Below are 23428 nucleotides of genomic sequence, written 5' to 3'. Positions count from 1 at the left end.
GGTATCATACATGAATTATTCCGTGTGGTCATGTGATTGTGTTTGGTTCACCTCTCATTAAAGCACATACTTAAAGCTGTGTCTCGATAAACCTGTAGACCGTTTTTGTTTAATGTCTTAAGGCAACAATGACTTTATTGAGTGGAAGATTAAGCCCAAAACAACTAAAGTAGAATAAATAAAAATGGGAAATAAATAACTTCCTGTGTTTTTGTCTGTCAGCACAATGGACTTTGGTTACGTGTAGGACAGCTTTGATTATTACATTTATATTATACTCTATATACTATCTCATTATAGTGAATTCATATTTTAGCCGAAGCAGACAACACGTTTGCATATTTATTTACCGCTATATGCAAATGTTTTCTAGTGTCCAACTGTCTCTACGCCCACTGACCACCGATCCATCACATTATATATTTGACCTTTTCACAAAATCTGTCTGGTTTTCTCACCACTGTCTGGTTTCTAATGGTTTAACCCGTCCTCAAGGGACAGCCTCCAAACCCCACTCCCCCATTTCTAATTTGAACTTTGACCCTGGTCTCCTGCCTTTCAGGATATGAGATGACCGCCTCAGCGGGAGAATGTTTAGCATATATATGTTTGAAAAAAAACTATTTAGAATCGATTTTAATTTTCTGAGTCTGTGATTCCAAGTATTGTACTAAAAGATGGTTAAAACCTGATGTTTGCATGTTGTGTTTTATTGTCTCTTTTTCGCACAAAAAAATATCCAGAGTTTATATGGAAAGGTAATAGGAAAAGTGTTGGCTAGCTCTAACTGCAGGGAAGCCAATTAAGAACTACTATGCTACTCAGCCATTCATTGAAAAAGTAAACAGAACTCAATAAATAGGCAAAAACTATGAAAACACATGTTCTTTAGACAATATATCTTTAGGGAAAAAGTTGGACGACACTATAAGTTTAAATAATACGGTTGTGTTGTGATCACGGCTGTAAATACGTCACCATGACGGCGTTCGAAGCGATGCCAAATTGGCTTTTGAATGGACACAGCCCAGTAACTCACCCATACTTGCCAACCCTCCCGGATTTTCCGGGAGACTCCCGAAATTCAACGCCTCTCCCGACAAATTTTCTCCCGAAAATCTCCCGAAATTCAGGCGGAGCTGGAGGCCACGCCCCCTCCAGGTTTATTGTTAAGCAGTTTCATTAACGTCCTCCCAGCACGGCAACAACACACAACAACAGCAGTCACGTTTTCGTCTACCGTAAAGCAGTTTGTCTGCCGTAAACAGCAATGTTGTGACACTCTTAAACAGGACAATACTGCCATCTACTGTACATACATATGTGGCATTAACATCTAGGGCTTTTAGAGAGTGCAGTGCACAACTGCGCACACAACAAGGAGACGAAGCAGAATGCATCATCAGAGACGGTGTTCAGCATGGTTAGAAAAATAGTGACAGAGAATAGAACAAGGATGGACAATTCAACCCTTAAATCAACAATGAGTAGATGAGTGTTATGTGTGTGTATATATGTAAATAAATGAACACTGAAATTCAAGTATTTCTTATATATGTATATATATATATATATATATATATATATATATATATATAATAAAATATATATATATATATATATATATATATATATATATATATAGCTAGAATTCACTGAAAGTCAAGTAGTCAAGTATTTCTTATATATATATATATATATATATATATATATATATATATATATATATATATATGAAATACTTGACTTGGGGAATTCTAGCTGTAAACCAACCACGCCCCCCGCCCCACCCCCGACCACGCCCCCCGCCACCCCTACCCCCCACCTCCCGAAATCGGAGGTCTCAAGGTTGGCAAGTATGAACTCACCACTGAATACAAGTTTATCGGAATCAAGCTATAAACATGTCCATGATGTCATTCAGTCAGTCCATGAAAGTAGAAAAAGAAAACACGACAACCACGTTGATGATCAGCTACCGAAGTGACCGATAATGATACATGATCATTCCAGGGATAATGCTGGTTGAGATGCTAAGAAATGTTCTTTGTCACAATGGACACACACAGTTAGTTGCTAGCCGAGAGACCAAATATAAATGAAGTATCAGCCAGAGGAATTAAAAAATTAAAAAAAAGTAAGACTGGATGACCAGAAGGACTAGGATGTGGTCAAGGTTCAAGATTCAAGGGTTTTATTCGTCACATGCAGAATACACCACAGTGAAATGCTTTTTTCCATGCTTTTCAGATATTGCGTACAGTGGGATCCAAACACTAGTTGCTGAATCTAATACACTAAATACAAAAAATACAACAATTTGAATAGGTCTGATGTACATTAATTACAAGACAATAAGTTGCACAATAAGTCCCAGTAGTTATGGTAGAAGCATCAGTACAAGTAAAAGTACAGTAGTCACATACAGTACCAGTGCAATATGAAATAGTATAACGGTATATACAGTATAAACAGTATATACAGTAGGAAGTAATACATATTAAGGTGTCTACAGTTCTTTTGGCAGTTGAGTAGTGACAGTAGTATGAACAAACAGTATGACTTCTATATACCCTTGTTTTTACATTATTTACAGTCATTGAATGAAGAGTATTGTAGTCCAGTAATTACAGTGGTAAGTAAAGTGGTCACTCTGTGATGAAGTGCACAAAGGTGACAGGAAACACTCCTCCTCTGGTAGGGTCTTCTTCTATGTGTCCAACCTTGTGGTTTTGTTTGTTAACAAAAGCCGATAACAATAAGCTTTTGTTTTCGGCTTTGGAAGGCATTTTCATGGAAATCGTCCGATACTGATTGTTGGTCCCTACTTGAACACGTTTAAATTCTTGTTGATGCATGACGAAACAAGGTTGCCACATCAGGGGTTGCCATAACTCCTGAAAAAGAAGTGACAGATTGTTGGGAGGAGGGAAGAGTTCTGATGCAAAAACAGATACCTCCGTTTTCTTTGTTTTTGAGTAAATCAATGTTTTTTTGTGGAGCTTTTCATGAAATCGCCATCCTGCTGATGTGGGTTGCAATTCAATCATTTCCAACAACCAAAATGATAGTTAAAATTGGAAAAATGCACAAAATGTTTTATAATTTTGTACACATTTTGGAAGCAAAAACAGATAACTTCGAACGTTTAATTTTTTTTACATTTTATTTTCAAAAACAGACTAATCCTATATGGCCCAAAAAATTGTGAAAACAGATCAGTTTTTTCAGAAGATTGCTTAGTCCATCACTTTAGTTAATTAATTTCATCCCAAAAAAAAACAACACCTTTTTTCGGTGACAGGGGTACAGGGAGCTCCATGACTGCTGCATCACAAGACAACAACAGCAGAGTAAACGCACAATTTAGTTCGTCATTCAAGAGAGTAGTGATTACACACGTATCCTGTACATTATGTACACAAGGAATAGACAGGACATTTCCCACCGCACTGTGTCGTCTTTGCCTGCTCACCTCAGATTGATAATAACATTGACCATCATTGCTATGCCGATGACACCCAAATCTATGTAGCGCTATCACCAAATGACTATCGCCCCATAGATCTTCTGTGCCAGTGCATTGAGCAAGTCAAACACTGGATGTGCCAACATTTCCTACAACTAAATGAAGATAAAACTGAGATAATTGTTTTTGGTGCTAAAAAAGAAAGGTTTGAAGTCATCCAACACCTTCAATCACTGTCCCTGAGAACCTCAAATAAAGCCATAAATCTTGGGGTTATTTTAGATTCTGATTTACATTTCGACAGTCACATCAAATCAGTAACAAAATCGGCCTACTATCACCTCAAAAATGTAACAAGACTTAGAGGGCTCATGTCAGCTCAAGACTTAGAAAAACTTGTACATGCCTTTATTACCAGTAGACTAGACTATTGTAATGGTCTCCTTGCAGGTCTTCCCAAAAAAACTGTCAGGCAGCTACAGCTTGTTCAGAACGCTGCTGCTAGATTTCTAACAAAGACCAAAAAATGTGAGCACATTACACCAATTCTTAAATCCTTACATTGGCTCCCTGTACATCAGAGAATTTATTTCAAAATCCTCCTGCTCACATATAAATCACTACATGGTCTAGGGCCGAAGTATATCACCGATATGCTCCCACGATATAAGCCCTCTAGATCACTAACATCTTCTGAGACCAATCTGTTAGTGGTTCACCAGAGTAAACTCAAATCAAGGGAGAGCATCATTCAGTCACTATGCAACTAATAGCTAGAATAAACTTCCTGAAGATGTCAGACTTTCCCCAACTCTGACTACTTTTAAAACTAGACTGAAAACTTTTATGTTCACCTTAGCTTTCAGCTAAATCTTTTAATCTTTTAACTTTTAACGTCCGCACTGTTTTTAGTTTTTATTGTCTGCATTTTAATTTTGCTTTTATTTTCTTTCATTTCACTTTGTTGTCCCACATGTTGTGCTGTGAAGCACTTTGAGCCTGCCTTGTGTATGAAAAGTGCGATACAAATAAAGTTGCCTTGGCTTTATCAGGACAGCGTCACTTTTTGCGCCCAGTAGGCAAGGGCACCACACACTTACTGATTTCATCAAAGTTACTCATTTTTGATGCTTTAATTTAGTTACAACCACAGCAAAACTGATACATCGAACATGGGCGCTGATATTGGATGACGTCGTCAACTTTTGATGGTCCTGATGGATTTGTCTGTTTGTGGCGCAAAGACAGCAGGGCCCTTGTCGCTTTCTGAAGTAAAACGGAAAATTCAACAGTGAGATGCAGAAGTCGTTTTTGGGAAAATGTAGATTTTACCTCCTGGTAGAGAATGGTGTAAACTGTTTGCTGGTACTGCCACTTCACCTTTAATTTCCCAATTGCTTGGTTGCATATGACGTCATGTCCATTTATTTTCTTTGCGGCTCAATTCACACGATGGTCAAGCAGCTTGAGCGCAGCATTTCAACAAGTGAAAGTGAGTGTAGAGTTTGAGCAGAATATGCCGAATTGCTGTTCTGTCATTGGGTGTTCCAGTCGTTCAAATAGAGAGATAGGAAAGAGCTTTCATAGAGTCCCGGAAGAAGTGATTCGTAAAGGTAATAAAGTCAGGGGAAAAAAACGAAAGTGCGTCAAAGGAAATGGCTCTTAAAAATATCACTTTCATCATCTTGTGGAATACAATCGGACCGCTTGTGTCTGCAGTGATCACTTTGTAAAATGTTTGTCTGAACATTCGATTAGTTGGAGAAACTTTCTGTGCTGCAATCGAGTTTATTCTGTACTATATTAGTTGTGTTTGAGAGCAGAACTAAACTTAAGAAAAGGACAAGAGATCACATAAGTTTGTGTTCTTTTGTGGTTGCTATGCCTAATTATAGCTACAAAGACCTGGTTGTGCAAATAAACTAACGTCATGTTAAGTCCGAGTAATAAATATTATGATTGTTGGTCCAATCTACCGTATTTTCTTTGTCCATTTTCATAACAGAAACTAAAAGCTTAGTTGTTGTTCTGCAGGACAGCCAAGTGCTTTATTCAACACGGATGACCACATTATAGAGTCTTTGGTGATAGTCGGTAGCATCAAGAAAACATTCTTAATAGTATTAATAAACTAGATTAATAAATCTCTCATAGGCTCAACAGCAGAATTTTGATATCGCTAGCAAACATAGCTGAACAACAGGGACATCTATAGCTAAATAATGAGACAAAATATGAACTTCACACCATCAAAACAAATGCAGACATGAATTGTAGATGAGACTAATATTTGTAGCAGGAAATCAACTGCAAACAAACATATCCTTTTTCTCATAAGCGTCACGATCACAGCAACACGGCACTCGTTATGTCAATCAAATACGTTACTCACATTGTCTTTCACCAATTAATGCTAAATTTGTGGACCCATCCAGAAGTAAAGACATTGTTCTGTCAAATGAAATAGCGAGCAGTAATGTCTTGGTGATGAAAATGGGACCCATTGCCTCCCTGCTTGGCATTCAGCATCAAGGGTTGGAATTGGGGGTTAAATCACCAAAATGATTCCTGGGCGCGGCCACCGTTGCTGCTCACTGCTCCCCTCACCTCCCAGGGTGTGATAGTGATGGGTCAAATGCAGAGGATAATCTCACCACACTTAGTGTGTGTGTGTGTGACAATCATTGGTACTTTTTAACTCAACATGTAGCCTATACTCTATGCTGTCATTTTTATTTATATCCCGATTTTTTTAAAAACCTTTTTATGTGTCTCAGATTTGAATTTGAACTGCATGTCATTGTTGACTACTGTGATATGTCACTTTACCTGACTGTGGTAAAAATACATATTTTCAGTTTGCATCATCATTGTTGAGCGCAGTTCTTAAAAAGATTACAGGATATTTTTAGTTTCTCTTTAGGTCCTTACGTATAGGCCCACTTCAAAGTAAACAATGACGATTGGTATGGATTTGCCAATATATTTTGTCAAGTTACAATAATCATTCATCACATATGCCAAAAAGGTTGGGCAAAATGCCCAAAACATGTGATTTCTTATAGTAAAATACGTTTTTTTTTTTTTTAGAAATGTGTTTTGTATTTATCACTGTTCTGGATAACTCACTCCAATAGTGTCTTATCATTTGAAGTCTGTGTGAGTGAGATGAAACTAAAACGGCATTTTTACAAATGCTTGCTTTTTGTGGCCTTGTGGTTAGAGTGTCCGCCCTGAGATCGGTAGGTTGTGAGTTCAAACCCCGGCCGAGTCATACCAAAGACTATAAAAATGGGACCCATTACCTCCCTGCTTGGCACTCAGCATCAAGGGTTGGAATTGGGGGTTAAATCACCAAAAATGATTCCCGGGCACAGGCACCGCTGCTGTTCACTGCTCCCCTCGCCTCCCAGGGGGTGAACATGGTGATGGGTCAAATGCAGAAACTAATTTCACCACATTTAGTGTGTGTGTGACAATCATTGGTACTTTTTTTTGATGAACGGGCATATGTTTTGACTGAAGTGTGTCATTTTGCAAATAATCTCGGAATTAAAAAAAAATAAAGTGGTGTTTGTAAAAGTGTGTATTTCTTTTGAAAAAAGACTCACACTGTAATGGTCGTAGCTGCAACTGTCAACTTTACCAATATTTGGCTGAACAACTTACCCCTGTGATTTCAGCACATAAATAATTAATAATTCTTGTAATTTAGAAGAATTACCCAGAAAGTGATGTGATGAAGTAATTCCCAATCGGGGTTGTGTTGTAGTGGCCAGTGAGTGCTGTAATCTACTCTAGATTGCACTCAAGGCTTCTATGTTGGGTTCAATGAGACTAAATGCTAAATGGCTGTTATTTCATGTTCAGAGGGCTCTAATTATGTTTAAAAAAACATATTTAGAACGTTCTTAACATTTTTTTAGGCTCTAACTATGAAAATATTTCATTTATTATTAATAATCCCACAGAAAACTCATTTACCACGGTCCAACTAGTCGCGATAAACCAAGGACTGTACTTTTGTATCTTTTTCTGAATTTTTGCGCGGCCGCCTTGCCGTGTTAATGTTGAAAGATATAAATATATGTTGCAGTAAAAACATGTTTTTTCCCCTGTTCTTAGGAAATGCACGAGAAAAGTACTCCGTCCAGCAAACACCCCAGAGAAGAAGACTTCCATGAAGGGTAGGTTATCATAGTCCTCTCACTTGCCACGTTTTCACGCACAAATTGTACATTGGGTTTAGAGTCGATGTTGCCCTTAAACAAGACGCACTTGCATCCACAAGGACCGAATCAGTGCCACATGCTTGTTTTATCTCACTTAAAATAAACTTCAATTTCTGTCTTTTTCCAACTTTGAACTTGATAAAAACACACATTAACTACTCAAAATGTAGACTGGTCACCTTATTTAAATCCATCCATCCATCCATTTCCTACCGCTTGTCCCTTTTGGGGTCGCGGGGGGTGCTGGATTTCATTTTTTTTTATTTTCGATGTTCCGAAACCTAAGATAACTCATTTGAGTAACAGGACTGAAAGCAACAGGAGTGATTTTTTATATTTTTGCATAGACTTATCAATTACGGTAAATATAGCCACATCCAATTTATGCTAGTATCATGTTGACACTAATTCAATGATTCAACAAACTGTTGTATTTTTAAAATAAACAAATAACATTAAAAATATAATTTAGGTAGCAGGACTGAATGCGACAGCAACAAGCTTTTAGCATAGAATTAAAGGGGCTGTTTGCAACATTTACACAGTATTTCCTCTGTATTTTACACAATATGTGTCTCTTACGGCTTCTTGTGCGTAATTACCTCATTACGTACGTACGTAACACATGCATGAGTTTTAGGTGTAGTTAGCTAAGTTTGGATAGCCAGTGTGAGCTGTCATTGAATGTATATTCTATCATAACAACAACATGAGTGCAAATTGTTCATTGATTCTCTTAGACTGCTTTTGGATGTGTGCATGAGTGACCGTCGTAAAGACCAATCATTTCATCCGGGCCGTTAAAATGTTTGATTAAATAAACGTAATAATTGTGAAAAATGCAGACAATTGTAAAATAAATGTATGCCATTAAACCAGGAAACATGAGCTAGCCAATTGTGTTTTTTAAAAAACACAATTTGCTTTGAAAAATGTTACTGTTAACAAATATATGAAATATAACCAAATGGCAGTATTGTATTTAAAAAAATAAAAAAATACAAATAAAAACATGATATAAGTAACAGGATTAAATGCAAGAAGAGTGAGTTTTTTTTTTTACAGATGCCACATGACATTTATGCTAATAGCATGTTGACACTAAAATAATAGCAATTCAACAAAAAAACATTTAAAACATAAATAAATTACAAATAATGTATGTTACATAACTGTGCCAAGATTTTAAACCCCCAGTCATGGTTGAAATGTCAATACATATCCATAAACATTCAAACTTAGATTTTAAATTTAATTTCCAGATATGTTCCTAGTTATAAGAGCTATTTGCTTATTGTTAGTCATCATAATCTTATTTTTAGCATGAATGATAATATTTTTTTGTCTATTCTAGTTTGACATGTTAAATAGGGAAAACAAATATATATATATATATATTTTTTATGGGGCGGTATAGCTCGGTTGGTAGAGCGACCGTGCCAGCAACTTGAGGGTTGCAGGTTCGATCCCCGCTTCCGACCATCCTAGTCACTGCCGTTGTGTCCTTGGGCAAGACACTTTACCCACCTGCTCCCAGTGCCACCCACACTGGTTCAAATGTAACTTAGATATTGGGTTTCACTATGTAAAGCGCTTTGAGTCACTAGAGAAAAGTGCTATATAAATATAATTCACTTCACTTATTAATCAGTCAAAAAAAAACAAACCCAATAATACCATAATAAAACAATTCCAATTCCAAAACCAACCCAGCAACATTCAGAATAGCAATCAAAAGAGCAATTGAGAGGACACACAAACATGACACAAAACAATCCAAAAGTAGTCAAACAAAAATTAATAATGTCAACAACGGTATCAGTATTAATACAATTTCCAACATAGCAGTGATAACATAAATCCCTCATTTACATTATCATCATAGCGATTTAAAAAAAAACAAAATTAAAAAATTAAAAAAATTAACAATAGTGTCATAGGTTTTCCCTACATAGAAAATCTTGTTTAAATATTCTGTAACAGCAAGTTGAATAATGCTTGTTTGCAGAATAAAAAACTTATTTGTATCTTTAATGACTTTTTTGTATGTACCAATCTTTATTTAGGATGTCTTATAAAGTAAAATTAATTAGCTGCATGGACAGATAATTTCATCAGTTTTTAGTATTTTTATTCCTAAAATCTAGTCTTTTTATCTTATATTGTGTCAGCTCTTTTTTGCAGTGCTTCCTGTGAACCATGTGTTTTGTGGACTATATTGGACTAAGTGAAAACCCGGAGACACTACTTCAGTGTACATTTTAACTTTAAAAATAGAAAAATAAACTTAAAGTATAGTTGGGGTAAGAAATAACACAAATGTCTTCAAATTATAACATTTATGAAGGATTTTAATGAATATATTTTACGTTAAAGTCCAATCTTGGGAACACAGCCAATAAATGCTATTTCTCCAGGACACTTTGTGTGATATTGTTTTCACTATACAAGTAATTGGATTGTGCATCTATACTTTTTATTTCCCGAGGACTCCAATGGCACCAATTCGGTTAAAATTGCCCAAGAAGGTTTCGGATTTGCCTGTGAATAATCACATTCATCCAGGTGTTCTCAGGGCATTAAATCGGTCAATCATCCCAGCAGGCTTCATTAGTTCATGCTCATAGATTTCGTTCTAGTCTGAGGGGTCTGGTGCAGGACCCAAGGTATTTATCCTCTACAGGATGGGACAAACCCGAACAAGGATAGTTTCCCCTTAGTATTATAATTCAAAATGACAGTTGTTAGAGGATAAATACTTTGGATCCTGCACCAGGCCCTCAGGCTGTAGCTGTCCTGTATAAACCTGGGAGCATGAAGTGATGAAGCCTGTTTGGATGCAAAAAGGCTGTTTTGTGGTTTTGCCTTCTGAAAATGTGTGTTACCATAGTGCTATACAAAGTATGTCGCTGTGGCTCATCAATTTTGGTATCTATAAAGGTAGTGTAGGGCGAGTGGTTATGTTAGCTCTCTAGTCAGGAGATCTAAGGTCAAATCTCCATTGACTCCAGTGTGTTTTCATGCAAGTTGTGTTAATTGTAGGGTGTACATTTCCTATTTGTGGACTTGGGGTTTTGAAGACCCCCAGGCTCTGGGCTGACCTAATGTGGAGGGGAAGGCTGTTCTAGAGCTTAGGGGCGGCAACGGAAAAGGCTCTGTCCCCTCTGGTCTTTAGCCTGGATCTGGGGACCGCCAACAGCAGTTGGTCAGCTGACCTTAGGGCTCTAGACGAGGTATGATGATGCAGACGCTCGGTCAGGTATTGTGGGGCCAGACCATTTAGGGATTTAAAAACAATTAAAAGTAATATAAAATCAATGCAGTGACGGACAGGGAGCCAGTGGAGTGAGGCCAGGACTGGGGTGATGTGCTCGCGTTTTTTGGTGCTGGTGAGGAGACGGGCAGCCGCGTTTTGCCCACGTTCACACACACATTTTCACACTGATGGCGGGAGCTGCCATGCAAGGCCCTAACTACGACCCATCAGGAGCAAGGGTGAAGTGTCTTGCTCAAGGACACAACGGACGTGACTAGATTGGTAGAAGTTGGGGATCGAACCAGGAACCCTCAGGTTGCTGGCATGGCCACTCTCCCAACAGCACCATGCCATTGAGGTGATGTACAAACCCCGTTTCCATATGAATTGGGACATTGTGTTAGATGTAAATATAAACGGAATACAATGATTTGCAAATCATTTTCAACCCATATTCAGTTGAATATGCTCCAAAGACAACATATTTGATGTTCAAACTGATAAACATTTTTTTTTTTGCAAATAATCATTAACTTTAGAATTTGATGCCAGCAACACGTGACAAAGAAGTTGGGAAAGGTGGCAATAAATACTGATAAAGTTGAGGAATGCTCATCAAACACTTATTTGGAACATCCCACAGGTGAACAGGCAGATTGGGAACAGGTGGGTGCCATGATTGGGTATCAAAGAAGATTCCATGAAATGCTCAGTCAATCACAAACAAGGATGGGGCGAGGGTCACCACTTTGTCAACAAATGCGTGAGCAAATTGTTGAACAGTTTAAGAAAAACCTTTCTCAACCAGCTATTGCAAGGAATTTAGGGATTTCACCATCTACGGTCCGTAATATCATCAAAGGGTTCAGAGAATCTGGAGAAATCACTGCACGTAAGCAGCTAAGCCCGTGACCTTCGATCCCTCAGGCTGTACTGCATCAACAAGCGACATCAGTGTGTAGAGGATATCACCACATGGGCTCAGGAACACTTCAGAAACCCACTATCAGTAACTACAGTTGGTCGCTACATCTGTAAGTGCAAGTTAAAACTCTCCGTTGCAAGGTGAAAACAGTTTATCAACAACACCCAGAAACGCCATCGGCTTCGCTGGGCCTGAGCTCATCAAAGATGGACTGATACAAAGTGGAAAAGTGTTCTGTGGTCTGACGAGTCCACATTTCAAATTGTTTTTGGAAACTGTGGACGTCGTGTCCTCCGGACCAAAGGGGAAAAGAACCATCCGGATTGTTATTGGCGCAAAGTTGAAAAGCCAGCATCTGTGATGGTATGGGGGTGTATTAGTGCCCAAGACATGGGTAACTTACACATCTGTGAAGGCGCCATTAATGCTGAAAGGTACATACAGGTTTTGGACCAACATATGTTGCCATCCATGCAACGTTACCATCGACGCCCCTTCTTATTTCAGCAAGAAAATGCCAAGCCACGTGGTACATCAACGTGGCTTCATAGTAAAAGAGTGCGGGTACTAGACTGGCCTGCCTGTAGTCCAGACCTGTCTCCCATTGAAAATGTGTGGCGCATTATGAAGCCTAAAATACTACAACGGAGACCCCCGGACTGTTGAACAACTTAAGCTGTACATCAAGCAAGAATGGGAAAGAATTCCACCTGAGAAGCTTAAAAAATGTGTCTCCTCAGTTCCCAAACGTTTACTGAGTGTTGTTAAAAGGAAAGGCCATGTAACACAGTGGTGAACATGCCTTTTCCCAACTACTTTGGCACGTGTTGCAGCCATGAAATTCTAAGTTAATTATTATTTGCAAAAAAAAAATAAAGTTTATGAGTTTGAACATCAAATATCTTGTCTTTGTAGTGCATTCAATTGAATATGGATTGAAAAAGATTTACAAATCATTGTATTCCGTTTATATTTACATCTAACACAATTTCCCAACTCTGGAAACAGGGTTTGTAATTACAATGCTGCTTCACGTTCAAACACACCATTAGCAGCTTCTCCAGAATTTCACGGCCAAGCACCAATTAAATGTATTTAAATTCATTTGAACGACGTGAGTTTGAGTCCGATGTGTCACAGCAATGAAGAGTTGAGCTATTGTTCCACATTTGTGTTCTTGGTTTGTTCACGCAAGAAACATGACAGTTGGTCGGTAAGACAGTTGAATGCTACTCGGGGACGGATTTGATTCGTCAAAATGCGCCGGACAGTTGCCAGGTCACGCATCATTTGTGGAATTGGTTAAAGTTGTGTGAATTATACAATCGCAACATTGCCACTTCCTACTATTTTTACCCTTACGTAATTCTCCATGAATTATTTGATGCAACAGTATCATCTGTATTTATTGTGCTATTTATGACATTAATTTGCAACTATGGCTGTATAACCACGTGGCACAAACCCGTAGATCCGATCTTGTGGCAAATCTGACAGCACAAGCTCGTTTCTGTGGGTCTTTGTCAATGTGGTATGAACATCGTTTGTCTCCATGACTACATTGAACTGATTTTACATACTGTACGTGATGCATACCTGTACATACAGTAGCGATGTACAACATTTTCATCATTTTCTAGCTCTGAATGGTGTCTGTTGTTCAGAAAATGTGTCCATCCGGGTTGAGGTAGTAGGTTGTATGGTTTAGAATTACACCCTGGGAGTTAACTGTACAACCTTCTAGCTTTCCTTGGAGTACACGAATGACATCAGTCTGTATGCAACTAGGGCTGTCAAAACCGATGCTTCGATACCAAGGAGATATCAACACGCAAAAATACATTGATACCTGATGTTTTGGAATCGTCAGTACCGAATACAGTACAACACTTTTTTTCCTCAGCAAGCCGCATCAATTCCCGGCATGTGAGCATTGAGTCAGTGCCGAAAAAGAACGCCTGATCCAGTGATTCCAGAAAGCAGATTTGCCGCTTCTGATTCGTCCTCACTAATATTAACTTGTGTGTGATATCATGTGCGATACAAGCAGTCCTGCAGCATGTTTACTTGTGTGTCCATCATGTGCGATGCAAGCAGTCCTGGAGTGTGTATGCTTGTGTGTGTATATCATGTGCGATGCAAGCAGTCCTGCAGCGTGTTTACTTCTGTGTGTATATCATGTGCGATGCAAGCAGTCCTGCAGCATGTTTACTTGTGTGTACATCATGTGCGATGCAAGCAGTCCTGCAGCGTGTTTACTTGTGTGTGTATATCATGTGTGATGCAAGCAGTCCTGCAGCGTGTTTACTTGTGTGCAATATCATGTGCGATACAAGCAGTCCTACAGCGTGTTAACTTGTGTGTGATATCATGTGCGATACAAGCAGTCCTGTAATGTGTATACTTGTGTGATATCATGTGCGATACAAGCAGTCCTGAAGAGTGTTTACTTGTATGTGATATCATGTGCGATACAAGCAGTCCTGAAGAGTGTTTACTTGTAAGTGATATCATGTGCGTTACAAGCAGTCCTGAAGAGTGTTTACTTGTAAGTGATATCATGTGCGATACAAGCAGTCCTGGAGAGTGTTTACTTCTCTGTGATATCATGTGCGATGAAAGCAGTTCTGCAGCATGTTTACTTGTGTGCGTATATCATGTGTGATGCAAGCAGCTCTGAAGAGTGTTTACTTGTGTGTGATATCATGTGCGATACAAGCAGTCCTGCAGCGTGTTTACTTGTGTGTGATATCATGTGCGATACAAGCAGTCCTGCAGCGTGTTTACTTGTCTGTGATATGTGCGATACAAGCAGTCTTGCGTCGTGTTTACTTGTGTGTGATATCATGTGCGATATAAGCAGTCCTGCAGCCTGTGTACGTGTGTGATATCATGTGCGATACAAGCAGTCGTGCAGTGTTACTTGTGTAAAGCTGGACAGCCAGTCGACATCTAAAAGTCCTCCAATAAACACACAATTTCTTCTATTTTACTAAAGTCATTTACAAAAGGTAAACATGCTAGGCTATATTGCAGCTACACAACGGTTAAGCACACACTAGCACACAAACTAGACATATGTAATAAGTGTAAAACAGCGCATTTGCCAATAAAAACAAGAAGTATGCAATTATAGTTGCATATTACTTATATTCTCCAAGGCAGAAGCGTAAGTATCCAGTAACAAACGTGTCCGCAACATGCATTTCTTTGTTCTCTGTGTGACTCATTTGACTTGATTAAACATTGTCTAACGTTCCAAACCACAATAATAATAATAAATAAATAAGCAGATGATCATGGAAGTGTGCCAGTGTAGAATAACAGTATGTGGGGCGTAACTCCACTTCACAACACACCTCATACGGGCCTGCCTTGCCAGGGAATAAGACTCAGCAGAAATTCTCTGTGATGCACTTTAGCCACTTTTTTGCTATATTTAACGAGTGGAGGTACAAATTAAAAGTGAAAGAGAAGTGTATCTTGTGTCATGCATTTATTTGGAGAGTCGCCACCACGGACCTAGGTAGTGTACATTACCACAGTGTGCACAAAACCTCCAGAAGTGTGCAAAACCCAACCTTTATCACTAAGTGCTAAGAACACACAGTTTAGAGACACTCTTCTGTCATTTGGCAGCAGCTTGAACACCACTGCTTCACCTATTTCACTATGAAGGCAAAATGTGGCCAATGGGCCATTTGCACAACGCATATCTTTTTTTTGTGGCAATTTGTAGAAATGAAATAAACAAACAAAAAACCAGCAACAATTTCAAAATGTAGCAAAAAAGGCATAACATAATGAGACAAGTCTGAAGTGTTGATATTATAAACAATAAAAACACACTAATTTGTCTTGTTAACTTTTTTTTTTATTACTAATGGCATGATGATGCAACATCACCATATTGAGAGAATATCAATAACAATATTGTTTGTTTTATTTACTTGAAGGGTCCACACCACTGCTGTTCTTTTTAAAATGTAAAGTAGTTTACTATTGTTGATACTGTATTTGTAAACACAGTATTGTTTGTTTTGATGTACTGGGAGGTTGTAGAACACTGCTGTTATTTTTTCAATGTATAGTTACCTCTGATATTTAAATTATGTGCAAAGAGATGTTGAAGCACAATGATCTTAAAGACTGACTTTGACACACTTTTCAACAAATTTGTGAATTTAAAAGTACAAGGGTTCTGTTTTTTTATTGTGGTATCAAAAAAAGTGTTGAGAATAGGGATGTCCGATAATATCAGTATTATCGGCTGATAAATGCGTTAAAATGTAATATCGGAAATGATCGGTATCGGTTTTTTTATTATCGGTATCGGTTTTTTTGTGTTTTTTTTATTTTATTTTATTTTTTTATTAAATCAACATAAAAACACAAGATACACTTACAATTAGTGCACCAACCCAAAAAACCTCCCTCGCCCATTCACACTCATTCACACAAAAGGGTTGTTTCTTTCTGTTATTAATATTCTGGTTCCTACATTATATATCAATATATATCAATACAGTCTGCAAGGGATACAGTCCGTAAGCACACATGATTGTGCGTGCTGCTGGTCCACTAATAGTACTAACCTTTAACAGTTAATTTGACTAATTTTCATTAATTACTAGTTTCTATGTAACTGTTTTTATATTGTTTTACTTTCTTTTTTATTCAAGAAAATGTTTTTAATTTATTTATCTTATTTTATTATTATTATTTTTTTAAAGTACCTTATCTTCACCATACCTGGTTGTCCAAATTAGGCATAATAATGTGTTAATTCCACGACTGCATATATCGGTTGATATCGGTATCGGTTGATATCGGTTTCGGTAATTAAAGAGTTGGACAATATCGGAATATCGGATATCGGCAAAAAGCCATTATCGGACATCCCTAGTTGAGAATAATGATAATTCATAGGTATTGGTATCGACCACTGAAATTCTGGTATTGTGACAACGTAACATAGCAGTGTTGTATTGTACAGCACTTTACTAGCCTCAGTAGCTGTTTGCTGTTTCTGCTCTGGAAATTCAAATTTGGCCTGCCGACTCGTTTTATTTGTCCATCCAAAGGGTGGCTTCCCAAATTTGATACATATTCAATCACATAATCATTGATGTCATGTCTGCAAGGCTAACTAATGAACGGGACGATATCCACTACATTACCTGACATGTAACGGTATGGGCCTCATGCAAAACCAACTTCTTTTTTTTTACCTACCTGCTGTTGTGCATTTGGGATCTGAATAAGTCCTGAAAATGTTAAATCAAAGCAAGGAGGCATTGCAGACATATTTATAAAGCAATCTTGCCTTTATATCGACTTCCTCCAAACAGTCTGTTTGAAATATGCACAATTGGGAACATCTTCAATAGTGTAAATGGTATAAATCTTCCCAGACTGCCTTGTGCACGTTCACCATTTTTAGTTTATGTGCGTGGATTTGTAGTTTAGAAGACAGAATGCCCAATTAGCGACTCGAAGAACGAAAATGCCCTTATTAGTTGTATTACCCAATACAGGACACTATTCCAACCTCTAGACTCATCTGAAGAAGTCAGAAGTGCCTGGCTAACTTTTTTGTTTTGTGGCAATGTGCCTTCAAACAGTGAGTGTGTGCCAAGAAGAGTCCTGCTCCACCCACAAACTTTCACAAAAAGATGGATTTTCTGAGAAATTACTATAAATGGCAGGCTCACTGTCTACTATTTATGGCAATGGAGGAGACAATGAAGTGGTAAGTAGTAACAGTATTAGAAATGTTTGAATGTTACGTTAGCAATGCTAGTTCCAGTTGTTGTGTAACTAGCTTAGCCTTCTAATGTAAGACAATAGTAATCACCGTCCTGTGGCAAAATAAAAAGTGAGTTTCCTAAAAACTACTTTTAATTGGATAAGTGCCTACCGTGTTCGGCAATGAACGAGTAAGTTATATAATCTGTCACTACGTTTGCGATGTAGCACGTAGCTTAGTTTATAGCCTTGAGCCTCTGTTTACAACGCGAAGCAGCCATGCAGTGGAGTTATTTACATGATATATAATAGAAAAGCCTTTTATTGTCAATATACACATGTATACGTCCAGGATCTAGCATTAGAAAGTTAGACTGGGTAGAAGTTTAACCTTAGCCAGCGTGTAGAGTTTCAGACCTATACCTAACCGCGTTTCCTTCCTCTCTCTCGTCCGCCCGCATCTTTGCCTCCTCCTTAGCCACTGATCTTGCTATATTCTTTGGGATGTTTTGTTGTGGTGAAAATCACTCAAAACAGATGGTTGATATTGGTCACCGATGTCCATTGTGCACAATAAAAGTAAGAATCTAAAAAAACTACAAAAAAAAGCTAAAGGCAGGGCAACGCCTCATCGGCATGAGGAGATGTGGTGAGAAGAGGTATTTTTTCAGCTAACAGCATCACCTCTCAAAAGGAACCATTTTCAAAGGGAGCAAAAAAGGAACTTGAAAATAGGCCTGTAGAACAAAATATACGCACAATTGTTCACCAGAAATTCGCCATTACCTGTTATGTAGACCTCAAAGAGGGGTTTAAAATGTCGAAAAAAATCATGATGACCCCTTTATTTCCTCACTCATTGTGCCGTTATACGATTAAAATTGCCTTGTTTGGCCCCCGGATCATTCGCACGTTTTCACTTCAGCCTTTGGGGGCAAAAATGTAGGCATCCCAGCTCTAGACAGTTAACTGTGGCCCTGTCTACATTAAGCCGGATAACTCCTTCAACGAATAATTATTTAGCCTAACACCCGTGTCAGGCACACTAAACCATCGTTTAAGGTTCCCCTCCTTGGATAATTTTTTACACGGGTAAGTGCGCCGTCTATTTCTTGAATCTCCGGCTCTTAGCTTTGTATGGACTCATCCATCGTTTACAAACCGAGTTTGGAGAGGAAGTGACGTCAGAAAGAACGCGCCACAGCCAGATTCATAGTAAGCGGTTTCGTAACTTAGAGCTAAATACTGGAAAGATGGAGGCGAGTCATCCAGACATGCCCGTGTTTCTCCTTCCTCTACATGTACAGACGCTTGTGGAAATCACACATGAATACCTTAAGAGAAAGCGATTGCAGCTATTTGGGATACAACACTTCTCTGACGGCAAGATAACTTTTGAATGTCCAAGTCAGCTGTGATTCTGCTCACCGAAAAACTTTGTCCATTTGTCGAAGGAGAGACAACGAGAATGCGGGCTCCTGTGGATGTGATAAAAAAAAAGGTAGCGTGTGCTTTGTATTACCTGGCCGACGAGGGAAGAGTACGAAAAACAGCGAATGCTTTTGGATTGGCAAAGCAGACTGTATCAGTTATTGTCCGCCATGTATGTCACAGACTCAACGTCCAGGTCCAGAGTATATGGAATCACTAAAAACCTGACCAGATATCTAGATCCCTAGATTGATTGATGTAAAATGTTCTTTATCACATTGTTTACTTTCACATGTCCATTAAAGATCTGATTAATTTATGATGGCTCAGGTGTGATTCACTACAATAGGGCCCCACAGCACACTGGATTCCAGTTAATTGAAATACCATAACACTGGATATTGTTCAGATAAGTTAAATTTAATTTAAGAACTTGCACACAAAGCAACACTGGAGGTGACTATGACGTGCGCATTTTCCGTGCATGCGTACTAGGTCGCGTTGAGCCGGCGGACGGACAGGGGAGGGGGTCTTAAACGACGACATTTTGTGTGTGTGTGTGGACAAGGATAAAGTTAGGTGGGATTTACCCTGTATAACCTTAGGTTATGGGCCTGTGAAGATCTTCTGTGCACTCTGATCCGATGACCTCACTAAACCATCCAATCTCTGCTGTGTTTATTTGTTTATCTGAGTGTTTGGCCCTTTAATGATTGGGATCCCCATTAGCTGTAGTCTTTTGAACATAGTTGATGGCAACATCTAACGAATCAGATTTGCCTATGAAAAACTCTTAGTCAAAGACAGCCCTGGATTTGATGAATTGCATGAGATGCATTTATTATTATGTACATTAATTTAGTCAAGGAGGAGCGAGCATGATGTGGGTTTGACTTTTGGATTATTTCGAGTCTTTTTGTTTTTTTGAGTCTGTTTCTATTACATTAAGCCACCTGCAAAGAACACATTGGAGTCATTCAGTGACGTGCATAGAATTGTGCCGTGCCAATCGTGCTAAAGGAGGGTAAGAGTACCATCCTAGTGTGCAGATCAGTGCACTCACATTCCCCAAACGGGCCGTGCTTTTGGTGTGAAGTGGGCCTAAAGATCAATTTTCCATCATTTTTGAGGAGGCGCCTTAGTCGTTTGAGGAGAAAGCACTGAAGTCATTTTTTTTCTGACATTCTTGTCAGCTTGGCTTTCAAGTGCTGGAGATTAGATTCATGCTGAGTTGTTCTTGACTCAGAGTTCTTAACCAGTCTTGAAAGGTGTGGCTTTTTTGTTTGATCTTTGGAGAATCCATTTGTCAAATGCAATGTGTGCTCAGCTGTAATCACACTGATAACAAAGACAATTATGTTTTTATCGTCATGGCGAGAAACTTCAGCCATCTCTAAGTTGCTGATGTTTGTATTTGGTTGAAAATCTAGAACCCTTCCCCTGTTACTACAGATGTGGCCGATACATCTTTCACTTTCAACTTACATTTTCGATATGATATCGACATTGTAGCCTTGAGTATTGCCTCATACAGATATTAATCCGAAATGTTATCACTATTGTTATTTTGTAGTGTGGAATGTTAGAAAAGGTTTGATCAACTCAAACTATTTAGAGGACAATGGTAGGTATGAAAAACACTAAAAACAGGCTTATACTGTCTTTAAGTTGAAGTGGCGTGGTAATGTTTATTTGGTAACAACATGCACCTGGGGATAGGTTGATTGGCAACATTAAATTGGCTCTAGTGTGTGAATGTGAGTGTGAATGTTGTCTGTCTGTCTGTGTTGGCCCTGCGATGAGGTGGCGACTTGTCCAGGGTGTACCCCGCCTTCCGCCCGAATGCAGCTGAGATAGGCTCTAGCACCCCCGCGACCCCGAAAGGTACAAGCGGTAGAAAATGGATGTATGGGAACTAGTGGTCACAATAATTCATGAAGTTAAGCTCATGAAGCACTAAGTTGAATAATGCGGACACGTTTGTTACTAGATACTTTCTACTTATTCTTCCTTGCTTTGTATTTGTGCAATTATTTTCACGGAGTATATATTATATTACATTAAATTGTGTTTTAAAGTAAACTAACCCTAAAGTTGCTTTGTTATTTGTAATACTAAGAATATTCAAATAATACAGTATAATGTTGCTAATAGCTTGCTGGCAACTAGAGCTAAAATGAAAAAGTTTAATCAACCAATAATGTTACGATTCTGCAGTACCTCTGCGCACCCTCTAGGTGTCGGGTCCCCCTGTTGAAGACAACTGGTATAGACTGCGGTGTGTTGCTGTGGTCAGGAAGTAGTCTTTGCCATTATGATGCCAGTCTTGTCTTTTGTTGAGTCCTGCAATGATTAAACTGTAAGTATTGTACTTGTTACACACCAGCTCTTTGATTGTTACGTGCATCTTACCAAATTTAGAGGTGTTGATATCGCCATGTAAAATCGTTAATGCTAATCGGTAGCATGTATATGGTATATCCAATATAAATAAGGATTGAGCTAGTGCACTTTCAAAAAAAAGCAACTTCTTGCACGTTAGGGTGTTTTATATCAGAAATTTGCAAAATTGCAACATTAGCCAGAGGCAGTGCTGCTTGAGTACTTGTTTCCCCAGCGAGTATATCAGCCAATGACGAGTCTGCAACCAAATGTGATGTCACGTGCAGCAAATATGGTGCCATGTGATTTTACTCAAATCGATTATCAGGTAGTACCGACATAAATGGGCCTGTAGCTATAAAAGTACTGAATTTGGTACACATTTCTACTATAGGAGATTGTGTGCTATCGTGTGCTTAGCTGTTGTGTAGTTGCTAGATCCTGTACGCTATAGCCTATAATGTTCACCTTTAACAGAAGAAAATACCAACCTTGTGTGCTTATTGGAGGACATTTAGACAGTAACTGGCGGTCCAGCTTTGCACAAGTAAACTCGCTGCAGGACTGCTTGTATCGCAGATTTTAGATCCAAGCTGATATCATACGATACTTAGTTTTATTCTGATATTGGCCGACTATCCATTATGTAGCTGTTCCGGATACAACACTGAATTGCAATTGGGATTTACATAATTTGTGGTTATATCTGGAGTAACACTTGCCTGGTGTTCACGACGCAGAACAACAGAGGCCTTGTCATTCAGCAGGTTTCTTTACGTTAGCTCAACTCCTTAATGTCGCTGACACGATTAACACGGTTGAGATGAGCCTTGCTCGAGTTTATTTTAAGAAGCGTGACTCATCTTTGTCACCTCTGAACCCCACTTTTCCCCCATCCAGATGTGTGCAGCAAAGCATAGCTAGTTAGAATTGTGCTGTTTCAACACTCCCCTGTCCGGCCGCCCTACCGGCACATCTAAATGTCATTGTTTCCAGCTTGGCCTTCATTTCTGGGATGGTTGAACAAATAAATTACGGGATGAGATAGGGCTGCTTTAAGCATGTCAAGCAGCTCCTATAAAACCCCTTTGAGAAGTCAGTCCGCCCTGAGCATCAAAGTTCTTTGTGTTTTGAAAACATTCCTATTATAAAAGTTGAAATTAGAGCTGTGCTGATCGATTGGCCAGCGATCAGTATCGGTCGATTTTCATGAAAAAGTACATCATCTTCATTATCGATTAACGCCTTTCAATGAGGATCATAAACGCTGATACCGTATTTATTTGTAGTACCCAGGCTGACAAGCGAGCAGCTAATTATTTTACTCCATCCAGGCTGCCAACTTTTCAAATCACTAATCACTAGGGATGTCCGATTATATCGGACTGCCGATATTATCGGCCGATAAATGCTTTAAAATGTAATATCGGAAATGATCGGTATCGGTTTAAAAATGATTGGTATCGGTTTCAAAAAGTACAATTTATGACTTTTTAAAGCGCCGCTGTGTACACAGACGTAGGGAGAGGTACAGAGCGCCAATAAACCTTAAAGGCAATTGCTTTGCGTGCCGGCCCAGTCACATAATATCTACGGCTTTTCACACACACAAGTGAATGCAAGGCATACTTGGTCAACAGCCATACAGGTCACACTGAGGGTGGCCGTACAAACAACTTTAACACTGTTACAAATATGCGCCACACTGTGAACCCACACCAAACAAGAATGACAAACACATTTCGGGAGAACATCCGCACAGTAACACAACATAAACACAACAGAACAAATACCCAGAACCCCTTGCAGCACTAACTCTTCCGGGACACTACAATATACACCCCACGCTACCCCTCAACCTCGCCTCCCCCAACCTCCTCATGTTCTCTCAGTGAGAGCATGTCCCAAATTCCAAGCTGCTGTTTTGAGGCATGTTAAAAAAAATAATGCACTTTGTGACTTCAATAATAAATATGGCAGTGCCA

At 38.8% G+C, this 23428-nt stretch overlaps 1 long non-coding RNA gene across 1 annotated transcript in view; it reads left to right on the top strand.

Annotated features, from left to right (window-relative positions):
* The window catches only part of LOC133608028 (uncharacterized), a 160159-nt gene that overhangs the window by 58603 nt on the left and 78128 nt on the right, over positions 1-23428 (top strand). Inside the window, exon 2 of the long non-coding RNA XR_009815482.2 lies at positions 7595-7656. This is a non-coding gene — a long non-coding RNA (uncharacterized lncRNA). The remainder of the gene's footprint in view (positions 1-7594; positions 7657-23428) is intronic.

This window comes from Nerophis lumbriciformis, linkage group LG09 (assembly GCF_033978685.3).
Source record: "Nerophis lumbriciformis linkage group LG09, RoL_Nlum_v2.1, whole genome shotgun sequence".
Taxonomy (NCBI): Eukaryota; Metazoa; Chordata; class Actinopteri; order Syngnathiformes; family Syngnathidae; genus Nerophis; species Nerophis lumbriciformis.
The sequence above is the reverse complement of the archived record's forward strand: the minus strand, read 5'-3'. Positions and strand labels throughout refer to the sequence as shown.